General features: G+C 35.9%; 1 protein-coding gene across 2 annotated transcripts in view; it reads left to right on the forward strand.

Moving 5' to 3' along the window:
- Positions 1-13,534, forward strand: part of PIBF1 (progesterone immunomodulatory binding factor 1) — a 104,168-nt gene that overhangs the window by 48,579 nt on the left and 42,055 nt on the right. The gene's annotated exons all lie outside the window — the stretch shown is intronic.

A 13,534-nucleotide genomic window follows, 5' to 3' on the forward strand; every position in this document is an offset into this window, starting at 1 on the left:
TTGTGTTGGTCAAACAAACTAATCTCTCTGATGACTTTTGGCTATATATAAGACTATGTATCCAGTTTATTGTATTTTTGCATTAATCTGATCTAGCTTTATACTAGTCTGCACATACACAGTTATTGACTTGATCACAAAGCTAAGTGAAGACTAATTTACTGCTCTCCTTACCCTATGTATTGAGGGCAGCCTTGGAAAATGCCCTTCATTGTTGAAAGCCCAGACATCTGTTAGAAAACCTGCTGTGGCCAGTTGCATTTCAAATCTTAGCACTATTCATCTAGAAGTAACATCTTTTTAGTATCCCTTAGGTATTTTTCTCCTCACCTGAACATTCATGCACTCAAGTCTAATGACAGTTTCCCATCTTTATCAATATTCGTGCATGTCACCTGCAATCCACAGTCCTACATTATCATACTTAGTCTTTTTCAACATGAAGCAGACAATAGAGCACAAGGTCCAGAGCTATACTGTGATTTCTGCTTTATTTGCACTTCTCCAAGGTGTCACCTCCACTTTCTCCCTGATGGTAATTCTCAAATTTGACACTAATGTGTTTGTTTACTCTGCTTTAAAGAGGAACATTTCATGCAAGGTCCAAAACATTGACAAGAAAAGCTAATATTAAAAATTCCAGAAACACTCTCATTTGAAAGAGTCTGTGAACTCCTTGACAAAAACAGGAAGCTTGGGTGGAGGTCCTATTTTGAGTAAAAGTGTTTTTGATCTTAACTTCCTAAAAACTTCATTCCCATGACAGAGACCTTTTGCCTCATCTAAGGACTTAATTCCAGTAATCTGCTGATGTAAGGCTTAAGCTTCACTCTGGAGGACAGTTCACAGTTCCATATCCCTGGAACTTAAGAAGAAGAAAATGTATTCTGTCCTCTGCCTGTAAGTTCAGAATCATTATATGAATAACGATGGGGTGACACTATTCTCATATCGTTTGCTAAAAATAGGCAAAATGAGATCTCCTCACTTAGGAATAACTGATCAAATCCATCATGTGATAGGAGTGTTGAGTACCTACCATCAGTAGGATGGCTAGTTCCCAGATGAAAAATAACTGAAGTGAAAAGTCATGATTTAAGACCTATTTTCAAAGAAATTGGAGATAACACAAGATTAGACATCAACAGGAAGTAAGTGTAATTCTTTCTCTTCAAATTCTAGCAAATCAGAGATTAATTTGAGAAGGTTTTTTAACTTTCTAACTGGGAAAGCTGCAGAATGTTTTTCCTATGTTGCTTTTGCCAACCAGAGTCATCTGTACAGTAAATCCCCAACATCCTGTAACAATGGAGATTCAGCAAATGGAAATATAGCTAATGAAGTTCTTAGTAGTGTTCTCCCTCTCAGGAGTACTGCTGAATTATCAGTTTTCCTACTCAGCATAGTCACTGGATATCTGATATGAGGAAGTGTTTTTCAATGTGTATGTGTCTGAGTCAATCAGATTCTTGACTTATTTTATGCTTAGGTCACTGACATTTTTTGAGGTAATGTGGCTACTGCTTCATTACATATTGCCCTTTGAAGTGTTTGGCCCTTTAAATCTATCAGGCAGCAAAAAGAATTTTTTTCCATGTATCCTTCTGCAGGGAAGTTCTGCACGTGCTTTCATTTGATATTAATAGACTTCAAACGTTTAAATACTTTTTAGCATGTGGCAGAGTGATCCTAGAGAACCTCAGTGCCTCAAGAACTTTTTCACTGGATGAAAAAGCTCTAATGCTTGTAATCATAATGTAGTAGAGCCTGTGTCACTGTGATGGCTCCCAGCACAAGTTCACTCCTGAGATTTGCACTGCAAATCACAAGCTTTAACTCCTAAAACCCTTATGCTTTATGTTGCTTTTAGGATGGTAATTCTGCAGTTTTTATTGAAGATTCCTAACCCATGGTGTTTTTGTGTGGAATACATATGGAGTAACTAACACTGTGGATGTCCTGAAGCAATTTACCTGTAACTGTTCTTTAAAGTATGATTTCTATATGCACATTTGCAGTGTACACTGTTTATTGCTTGCCTTTAAATGTCTGTTTATGATTACCAGGAATTCTGAGATTGGAAAGAAGTGAAAATATGGGCCAAACTCCAGCCCACTTATATAACAGTAGTCAAAGTATTAGACTGTGTGTCCCGTTAGTATTGCTAAGACAAGCATGCTTTAGTGTCATGTACAAACACTGCATCTCCAAGAGCAGCTGACAGTGTGCAGATTGTCTTGTTTTCTTGCAGACTGACTCCATTTTGAATTAAGGCAAATTGAGGTATTACCCTATTAAGGGGTTTCAGATTAAGCCTGAAGTCTGGTTCTAACCTGGTTCAGACTTTAACAGCAGAAGAATGGAATGCTAAGAATGGAGCTCAGAGTGGAATAGAGTTTGAATTACTTCAGAAAAATATTAAACACCTTCACCTACTGAAACTTTCTTGTAATAAACAAAGCAAAAGTATTGCAGATCACACAGAATAAGGTTAACTGAAGTGCAGTGGTAACTAGACTGTTTTTCAGTCATGACCTAAATATTTATACAGAACTGGTAAATAGCATGGCCAGACTGAAATTCAACAGTTCATTCTTCCAATTTTAAAAGGAAATTAACTTTTTCTATAGTATTTAGGTCCCCATTCAGTGGAAGTCTTGTAAACCCTAAGAATAGAAAGGGTTAAAGCCAGATTTTATTGTAGTGTTCAGTGAATGGGTTCCTTTATCAAAGGAATTAATGTTAACAATATGAGATGTCACCATTTGCTCTTCAGTGAATACAAGAATTGCGTCTGCAGTTGCTTCCTTAGTTGCATGATAGATGAGCCACATTCTAGGGCTCCTAGTAAGAATGGATAATGACAAGGATGAAATGTTAAAAAGCACTGGACACACCGAGTAGTTGGAGTTTTCTCTTTCTTCCACAATAAAAAGTTGCTGACTTTGATTATGCTACTCATCTGGGACAGGGAATACTTGGAAATCAGGAGTGTCTTTGTCCACAAGTCCCATTAGGGGAAAAGTCCCAAAAGAACAAACATTTGTTTTCAAGTCCTCTACAAGAAAAAGGAAAATTATACTTCTTAGGTGTGGTTATTGCAGGGATTGTGATAGTTCAGCTAAAGAATGAATTGTTGAAATGGTGAGAGAGAACAGAGCAAATAGGAAAAAATAGAAAAATTTGGACAAAGATATGTAGGAAGAAGGAAGAGAACTGGACATAATCAGAGGAAGCAGAGAAACCAAAAATTGGATTAGTCTGAGAATGATATACACTAAAATAAATTAATTTCAGTGCTTTTTGCTTTTGTGCCTCAGGAGAAAAGTGATGGTTCTGTCACATCTTAGACTCTTCTTAGAATGTATGCATGAAACTTGTATTGCAAAGCCTGTAGTATCCCAATCCTGACTTCCTCTTCTTCTTTTCAATCCTAGATTTTGTTTTCTTTATTTTCAACTGCTTTTCACAATACTGTTCTTCTCAAATTAATAACTTAAGTTGTAAAGGCAAAGTTGGGTCTTTCTATAAAAATTTTGTTAAACTTGTCAGATGACAGATAAAATACAGAAAAGTATGTTGTGAAAGCAAATATGGTCAAGAATGGAGACAGCTTGGAGTTAACTGATTATTTTTCACAATAGTTACTGCATTTTTAAAGTATTTTCATTTCTCACATGCCTCAGCAGGTAATATAGGATAATTTGATTACTGAAGAATTTATTGGGATCGCCTGCTTTATAGAAAGCTTAAATTTACTTGACCTTTTTCATGTTTGCAGATGAAGAGAAATGAGATTGTTTCATTAGTGTCATAAGCAGTTTGTTGCTGTATCTGTTCAGGATTCATTTACCACTACGTTCTTTTATAAGCATGGATACTGTGACTGTAGCTTGTTCCTTTTGTTTCGGGCTGTAAAAGTGTCTTCCACAATCGCTTGTGCTATTGATACGATTGTCTGTGTGTTTACTGTTCCTACTGTTCCTTGTTTGATTTGAAAGACTTGTACAGTTCAGAAAAATAATTTTTAGAACCAATATATGTTTCATTTCTGGATAATGACACACAAAAATATCTACACTTTAGGACTTGTAATAAACCAGCCAGTAACACTTTATTATTTAATAGTTGTCTCTAGAGCTGAAATGCAGTTGATGAACTTTTTTTGTTTTTAAGTCACGATTATGAAGAGAGGTCTTCACACTGTCTTCTTTGTTTTCCTGTTAATGGTAATGTGGATCCAATTACTGTGACTGCTTGGGAAAGGACATTTTACATATCTTAGGTTTGAAAGAAGACAGATCCAGTTGTGCTCCCCTACCCACTGCTTGTCTGTCAGTCATTTTAGTATCCTTTGATGCCCATCTCTGCTGTTGCCATTACCGTGTCTTTCCATCCTTTGCTCTTCTAACAAAAGCTCCCCTGAGCTGCCCAGTTGCACTGAAGCATGCCTGATGGCCTGCAGGCAGCTTAGTGGAAGTTCCTTTAACTTCTGAAAAACAGATGGAAAGCCATGTATTTTTCTAGTATCATACTTAGTTTAAAACAACTGCTGGAAATACATTTATAGCAGTCTTTGGTATGTGGATTTTAATATATTAATAGTTTTTATGTAGCATTCATTTGCTAATAAGGAAATGCAGATTATCTTGTGTGAGATGATCCTTCTTGTCTTTGAAGGGAACAAATGTTTTTTTTGTAAACAGCAAGCTCAGTATTAGCCAACAGTATACTCTTGCAAAATCCTGGGCTGTATTATCAGGACAATAGTCAAGACATCAAGAAAAGTCCAGTTTCAGGAAATCAAATACAAACAACATAGTGATAAACTGGAGTGAATGTAGAGGAGAGCCACCAGAATGGTCAGGGCTGGAGCACTTGCACCGGGAAGAGGGGCTGGGGGGGTGTGTTCAGCCTGATCTCTGAGGTTCCTGACAGCAGTATCCCCAGTGCCTCTGGACAGGTCACTGGGAAGATGGAACCAGGCCCTTCACAGCAGGGCATGGACGCATGATGAGAGGGTGTCAGTTAAAACAGAAGATTCTGACTCGGTCTAAAGAAAATCTTTTTCACTAACAGCATTACTGTGAGCAGTCTCCATCCTTGAGTTTTCAAGACCCGAGTGGCTAAAGCTTTGAAAAACCTGGTCTCAATTCATAGATGACCTGGCTCTGAACAGCATGTTGGACTAGATACCCCCTGAAATCCCATCCAACCTCAATTATTTAATAATTGGTTTCTATTTGTATTATTGAGATCTTATTTTTAAGGTGTAATTTCAATGAAGAATAAATGGAATATTATGCAGCAATATGCTGACCTCTCATAAGTGATTTCAAGTACCAAGACCATCCATTATATTAATTATTAGGGGAAAAGGTAGTTTGCTGTCCCTCATTGATAACTGTAGCACTTTTAGGAACATGTCCTTGAAAGATAACAAGGTATGCCCGTACCTTGAACTCTTCTTATCAGGAAATCAAACCTGTTATATGTGATATAAAGGACATACCAATCCTTTTCTAAATTATGGCAGTTTGTACCCTAACCTTCTGACCTATTCTGCTCAGCTCTCAGGGAGGAAAATGCAGGGGGAGTAAGCAGTCTCTCTGGTGGCACAGCAGTTACCAACTTTGTCTGATGGTCTCCCAGTTAGCCCTACCTCAAAAGATTTTTCCCTACCTTCTCATTTCTCTCCCTATCCTTTTCCAGGAAGCTGCAGTGATAATGCTTCCTTTTCTTATTTTTTCCTTGCTGATTATCCATTTTTTTTATCACTGTGTAAAACAGAATTTTAGTTTTTATATTACTGATTTCTTAAAAGTTACATTTACAGAATTAAGAACTTAAATATTTGTATGTTTATTTCTGACTGTTTTAAGGAGGTGTATGGCATTCCAAACATTTTTCTTCTTCTTGTAGTTGGTAGTTGCAATGCCCTTTAAATTTTATTTCTTAAAAGGAGAGGGACATTTAGTTACTGCTCTTGTCATTTATGTAACTGCTGTTCTGTCAATCATTTGACATTGACTTTTTCCATCTTTGCATTATTGGAATTAAAAATCATACAGTAATTATCTTATGTTAAGTAAATATATACATCTAAAGTATCTTAATGAATTTTCTATTTAGTGAGAGGAACTGGAGCATATACCTCCACAAATAGAGAATGCTGTTTAGGCTGGCAAGTAATAATCACTCCATGTGGACTCACAAGAAATACTGGAAAATATTTATATTGATTTAACTGTATATTTGATTAAATATCACCTCTCTGGCTAGTGAATGGGGAGAGTTTAAAGAGACAAATTTTTGTATGTTTTGTCCATGAGGAAAAAACAATTCAGATAACAGACTCAGAGTCTTTCTGTAACTGTTGACTCCAATTTCTAAATTTTCTTGAGCACTGAAAACAATGTTTGTAATGTTTGTAGTGCAATAATGATAATGTAACGAACAATTTCTATTGCTTCCAATATCAGATCTGTTCAAGTCTGTTTTATCTGCTACAATAGCAATTTATTACAATTATTTTCCAGAAACACAATTACTATAATAGTAAAGTAGTCGAATCTCTGGAAAAGCTAATACTTGGTTTAAGGAGGTAAATTGTGGAATCAATGTCAAAATTGTACAGTATCTTGAAAAAATTATTATGAACAGCAGAAAAAAATTATCAAGTCAGGCAATTCCAAATGTGTGCTACAAACTTGGAACTTAATGTAGAGAAATACTAAAAATTGATGCTTTCATTTCTTAATGTTAAATATCAAGAAACTTGCCGGCCTTTTCTTCATTTGGATCTGTTTTATATTTCTCATATCAAAACCTCTCACAGTCACAATTTCAAGTAATTATTTCCTCATTAATCAATGTACATTATTGGGGGATAAGTCTCTGTACTATTCCTTGACTTTTTGTTGATTTAATACAAAATTCAGCTTTGTTAGGATGGCAGTTTTTTTGCAAGGAATGAAGTAAATCAAGAAATGAAAATGAAAATACTGGTTTAATAAAGTTAATGGTTTGGGATGCCATGAGAAATCAAATAGAGAAAAGTATACATAGAAAATATGACTAAAGATTTAATGAGATTTTAATAAATGTACTTGGGGTTTTTTACCGTTGGATTAAAATATGTACCATAGACAAAGACAAATGTTGCATTGCAGGGATCCTTTTCAATCTGTCACTTCAAAGTGATGGGTTTTTTAAAATAAAGTATTTATTTGTTTGAGCAAAGATGTTGATAAGCAATGGGAAATTTAATCGTGCTTGTTCTGCTGCTCATCCAGATGCATGGTCCACCTCAGTTCAGCACGTTTCTCCTACTTCCAAGATCTGCAACTTCTGCCATTTTGTGTGCTAGTGCACACAGATGCAAAAGATAACTTTGTGCAGTGTATTGAGGCTGTGCCAGAAGCAATAGAGCTCTTCAGATTCTTCTGACTTACTTTGGCTTGAGGTGCTGATGTCTGCACCCTTTAGCTTGGCTATGTTTCCCTTTTGGGTTGTTGTCCTGAACTTATGAGACATTTATGAAACTCTTTCCTCTTGTATCTCTTCACTAGACTTCAGAGAACTCATTTATAGCCTTCCTGTTTGAAAAAGATTAATCTTTAATCTTTCTTTGGGCTATTTTGAAGCTTCATTCAAGGGATTTTGTGAGGTGGTAATTTCCATTTTTGGATTCTCAAATTAGGTATCTCTGTGCTTACATTTCCTGAAATACCTGATCTGGTAGGTATTCTCAGACCAGCCATGTGTGTCCTGCTTCTATATTTTTTAGCACCAGAAACATAAATGAGAACACAAGGTTATGCATCTTGACTAATTTGTATAGGCAAAGAGAAAAGCAGCTACCATTAGATTCCTAAAAATTACTGAGGTGACTCTGTTCTCCTATTTGTGTATCTAAAAAACAAGTTTTGAGGAGGAAACAGTAAAATTATATCACATCCTTTATTAAATGCTCACTCATTTCTTCAGGCCCTTTCTTTTTGTTAAGGATGCTGTCACATCCTTCATAAATGTCTGTACACCGGTAAAGTTCAGTTAGGTTATTTGAACATCTTTTGTATTTATTTAATTGAAACAAATAACAAAAGAGTCAATAAATATGCTGCTTACTTAAACCAAGTAATAACAGTCTACGTAAGTGAGCAAACTAAGTATGCAGAGGCAGCACTGTGCTATTGCAGAGTAGTTGCAATTGCACCCTGCTTCATTTTTTGTAAGAAAGGCATGACAGGAGCTGCTCTTCTGTTTTTTACAGTTGCCCAAAATAAAAAATGCACTTTTAGTAAGTGAAAGGCTATATTTAATGCCCACCAGAGCTCCAGGATTGAGAGAAAACTCCCTAGTGAAGTTTTATTAGGAAATTCTCATGACTGAGGTATGACTCCCAAGCACAGGCTTGGCCAAAGTGGTCTCTACCCAGCAGTCTTGAAGCTGTGTCTTGGTGCAGGAGAGAATCTTCTGTTTCACAGAGCAAGAGTCAAATAAAAGAAAGCACAGTTGCATAGTCCAGAGACAGAGAAACAAAGATGGATTTCTGTCGCTGTCAGTCAGCATGATTCAGCAGATATATTTAAGGCTTTCATGTTGTTCATTCTTGTAGTCTAGTGTACACTGGGCATTAGTCTAGGGTACAAAGGGTCCTACATTCTGAAGAACTACTATTTAGTGAGTGATTTTGTGTTTAAGTGTCCCAAAGCTACAAGGAGTGGAAACAAACTGTGTATCTTGCTGAGTGTGGATGTTTGGAACTAGCACTTCCTGTAAACTGCAGAATAGTACGGGGAAGGTTTTTTTTTTGACAGAATGAGGATCAGAGGCTGATGCAAAATAAATGCTTAGGACGCTGCAAAACACAAAAATCTGCTTTGAAGCAAGCAGCTTTAAACAAAGCTTCTAAGCTTTCTCAGATTTTACTGAACCACATGCAAAAGTACTGTATATTTAATTACTTGATACGAAGCAAATGTAACATCTGGTAAGAACTTGAACGTTAAATCAAGTTTACCCTTTAGCGTCTAAGCTATATGTTTCTGGATTTTTTTTTTTTAATTACAACCTGAACCAGGAATATTGTGCTGAAAAAATATCTCAGTATGTTGTTTGGGAAAAACAAATTTTAAGTGAAAATTATTTCAACACACAAATTTTTCTTTTGTTTCAACTTGTAAATGACATGTTTCATCCTTTGTTTAATCATTATACTTAGAGCTTTTGTTGTTATTGGAAGTATTTAAATTTGTTGTTACAAAGTGCATTGTTATTTTAGATCAGCTTAGAAATAGTTTAATGTATTTAATAGACGTGAATTAGGTAATAAATATTACAAAAAACTGAAAATGCTTATAAATTTGGTATAAAAACTTCATAAAATATGTATTTTTAAATGAATGACAGATTTCTTACCCATTTTCCAGTAAATATTGAAACAGACTTTCATTTTGTGAAATCGGCCAGATACGTGACTAATCAGACTTAATCTGAGTGCTGCAAAAGCTGAACAATGAAAGCATTTGAAAACTAAAGATCTGAGTTCTTACATTTTTAATTATTTAGTGAGTCGCATTTGAACACAAATCATGGGTAATTTTTGATTGTTCAGAAATATGGCAACCAGTTTTTAGTATCAAGGATCAAAAAGAGAGCTAGTGAAAACAAGATCCTTTGAGTACCCATGTTTGAACTGGGGTCTGGCAGTGTGCTGCATGTATGGACAGGATTTGTGCAGTCTGTGACAGACTAAATTTAATAGAGGTCTTTCTAGATCACTGTTACTCCTTCTGTGACTCCAACTGGCAGAAAGGAGAGTAAGGAAAATTCATTTGTGTACTTTTATACTTAGATTGGGGCTCTTTGGAAGTGAGGAGGACTTAACAGGCAGACTCAGTTCCAGAAGGTGAGAAAGTTAAACTAGGATTTGAACCTCAAATTGCAAGAGATATGGATGGGTAGGATTTGAGGAAGGATGCCAAACTACAAGGGGGATAAAGGAGTAGAGAGAAATCCAGAATGCAGAGAGTAGTGCTGTAAGATAGGAATGGAGGCTGAAGAGGCTGTGAACTAGGCTATAAGAAGAAAAACAGATGTCCTGGGAATAAAGAATGAAAATAGAATTGGAATTCAAGAGACGTCTGGGCTGGTGCTGGGACAGAGAGGGAGAAGGTCAGGAACACTAGGGGACATGTTGGAGCTGGGAGTGGGAGGTTTGCAAGAGGGCAGGTTAGGGAGGAAATGTCTTTAGGTTTCTTTGCAAATTTGGCACTGAACCAAAGCACAGACATTTGTACAAATATGAGAGTATATTCTAATTGCTTTAAAGATCTTAGATCTGGAACTGACCCAACTGTGGATTCAGGGTGATTTCACAACTTGCAGGGTTTTGGTGGTTTTTTTCAATTTTTGAAGTTGGAAATAATTCTAATATATATCCCACAAAGTTTTAGGTTGGTATAATCTGGTTTACAAAATTATAAAATTGTAAAATTAGATTTTCATTTTGTATAATTTTAGTAGGACTTTCTTTGTAAGATGCATTATTTTTATTTACTTGCTTGGCATTCTTTCTTATCAACAAGTTTAATACTAGGATTTGGCATTTCTTAAAAGGGTAATTTTACAAATTTATTGTCTTCTAATGTACTTCATTGTTCAATTACCTTTTTAAGGAGCACCGCTGTACATCTCAGGTTCTGTAGGTGGGCAGTTTATAGTTTCTCCATTCAAAAAACTTGGTTGCCATATTTTTTTCTTCAGTATCCAGACTATGTGATTTTACCATTAAATCTTTCTGTTTGCTCTCTGGTATGCATATTTTGACACGTTATTATATCATTGTATCACTACTTGAAAAACAAGCTCCTGTGATTAAAAAATCTTTCAAACCTTACAAAAGAGAGTTCAAGTCCCTCTCTGAGTATTCCCTCTTCTCCATTACTCTAGTAATAATATTTTTTATAACCATTATATCATTGCATTAGCAAACTTCAGGCATCATGGATTGGTCAACCTAATGGCGAAGAGACATAAAGGAACTGAGATTTCATTCTAGATGATTATTTTATGTGACTTTTTTTTTATTGGCTCAGTCTGTTATTTTTCTTTGATTCCCAGCCCTCATTCTTCTGTGAGACTAAAAACTCTACTCTTTCATTATATCAAGTTTGTTAAAATTTCTTGACAGAGAAAAATCCTGCAGACCCACATTCCACTGTTTGTTTTTTTCCATAATAGTAGTATTAAAGCATAGGGTGGTTTTGGTTGGTTTTTTTTTTCCCCTCAGAGACCATCTAGACAGATAAAGGAATGTATTTCAGCACATTGTGTTACATGACTCTGTACACACATGCACACACACTTGAGCTGAAATAGCAGCCAAGAAAACAGAGATATTATCTGGCTGAGTAAAAGCAAATATGACAAAGAAACTCTGAATGGTGCTATGGTGAAGGAGTTACTAGTGAGATCAACAGTGTAGTAAGGTTAAAGGAAAACTGACCCATCATAAGTTTGCCAGTGCACTTTGCCAGTGCAAAACAGATCATGCTCGTGTAAGCGACTTCAGATTTCCAAAACAAAGGATAAAATTTCTTTCTGAAGTTACTGCTCATAATTGGGTAGAGAAGCATGCTCTGAAAGCACCCATTTGGTTGAGTAGAATCGTCAGAGAACTACAGACTTCTCTACCAAGCATAGAGAGCAGGTACAGAGAAGTATGGATTGCCTCTGTTCACGCACATTCCAGTGTGCCAGCTCAGTACAGTACAGGACATTGAAGCTCAGAGTGGTTGAAGGTCTCAGACTGTGTACAGGAAGACATTGCTGTTTGTTTTGTGTTGAGGTGGAAGGTGTGAATTTGTTGCTGGAAGTCAATAAATATAACTAATAATTAAATTAAGTGTGTGTGTTTCATTGCATTGTTGGCTGAATGACATGTATCTTCATAAAGACTTAACTATTTTGGACCACAGCATTCTTCCCAGGATTATAAACAATGTGTATACTGGGACAGATTTAGTGTCATGTCTGCAGCCACTCATGTGCAAAGTGTGGAGAATTCTAGAGTGCTTAAATGTTTCTGTGTGGTAAAATGAAAACAGAAACATTTAGCAAACAGTGATGAAAGTATCAGCACTTGAAAAGCATCCCTAAGCAAAAATGACTGAAGTAGTCAATAGGTAACTGGAATTTAGCAGCTTGAGTGCCATAACTCTGTTTGGGAACAAATGCCATGCTATTAAAAAAATATTGTTTTTAAAAGAAAAACTTTAGATGAGCTCAGTATGCAGAACTTCCAAGCTCTGCTCATGCAGTGAGGAAACAATCTTATTCATGCATTGGACTATTTATACATAGATGGGTGTCTACAGAGTGATTATAGGGACATCATAATGACACCTGTTTGTTCTGTTCAAATTAATTCCAGTGAAAATTGCTCTCTCTTTGTGCCTTAGAAACATTCCTACACCTGAAATCCTCAAGGAAAATATTTGAAGTAATCCCCTTGTTTTTGTTAAACACTCTCCATCCCACCTAAAGATTAGGTGCTAAATAGGGTGGAATTGTGTTGCAACCATTATTTAACAGATGACAGCTAACACAACAGCCATGCTGAGTTAGAGTAAAGGTTTATCTAGCAATCCTGCAATTTGTTGGGAAGTGGCTTCAGTGTGAGAAGTGCCATTTTGCATTTAATGTTTCTCAAAGGACTTCTCTGCTGCAAATTGTTCAGTATTCTCTCAAATAAGTGTTTAGCATCCACAGCATCTTATGGTAAGGAATTCCACAGCTTTCATGCATGAAGAGCAATTTATATTTGTTCTCATTCTGCATCATTAGATGACTTCTTATTCATCTATTGGAAAATACAGTTTATTCCTATCTCCATTCTCATGATGTGACAAGCCCCTTATTCCTTCCTTTTCCTTATACCATCTCTTTTCCAAGTTGTAGAGTCCTAGCTTGCATAGGTGATTTATTCCACACAGTGCAATTGTGTGAGCATATGATGTTGCTGCATGTCAGAGGTAACCCTTCCTATCCTTCTCTGATGCTCTGACACTTCTGTTCCTTGTGAGGTGAGGTGCCAGAATGGTTGTCAGTATTCAGTAATGCAGGCAACAACATGGAATTGCAAAGTGACGCAGTGAGTTATTTATTTCTTCCACAGCAATTTCCAAAATGTTTGTTTTTACCATTGTTTAAAACTGGACCAAAGTTTTAATGGTTTTATCAAGTATAATAAATCCCAAGATCTCACTTATGAATGAAAACAGTCAGCTAGGTGTTCATCATTTTATGTATATGGTAAGGGGCATTTTTAAAGCCTGTGATTTACTTTGCATATATCTCTTTTGAATTTCATATATTATTTAATGCAAAGATTCATTAGATTTTCTCCTGTTCTTCACATCACCTAAATTTTCATCTATCTAATATTATAGTATTCCATCAGCAAACTTTTGAGAAATCTCATTTTTGAGATTGGCTGTTAAGTAGAGTGAATGAATAAAATAGATGA

Source organism: Serinus canaria, chromosome 1 (genome assembly GCF_022539315.1).
Source record: "Serinus canaria isolate serCan28SL12 chromosome 1, serCan2020, whole genome shotgun sequence".
NCBI lineage: Eukaryota > Metazoa > Chordata > Aves > Passeriformes > Fringillidae > Serinus > Serinus canaria.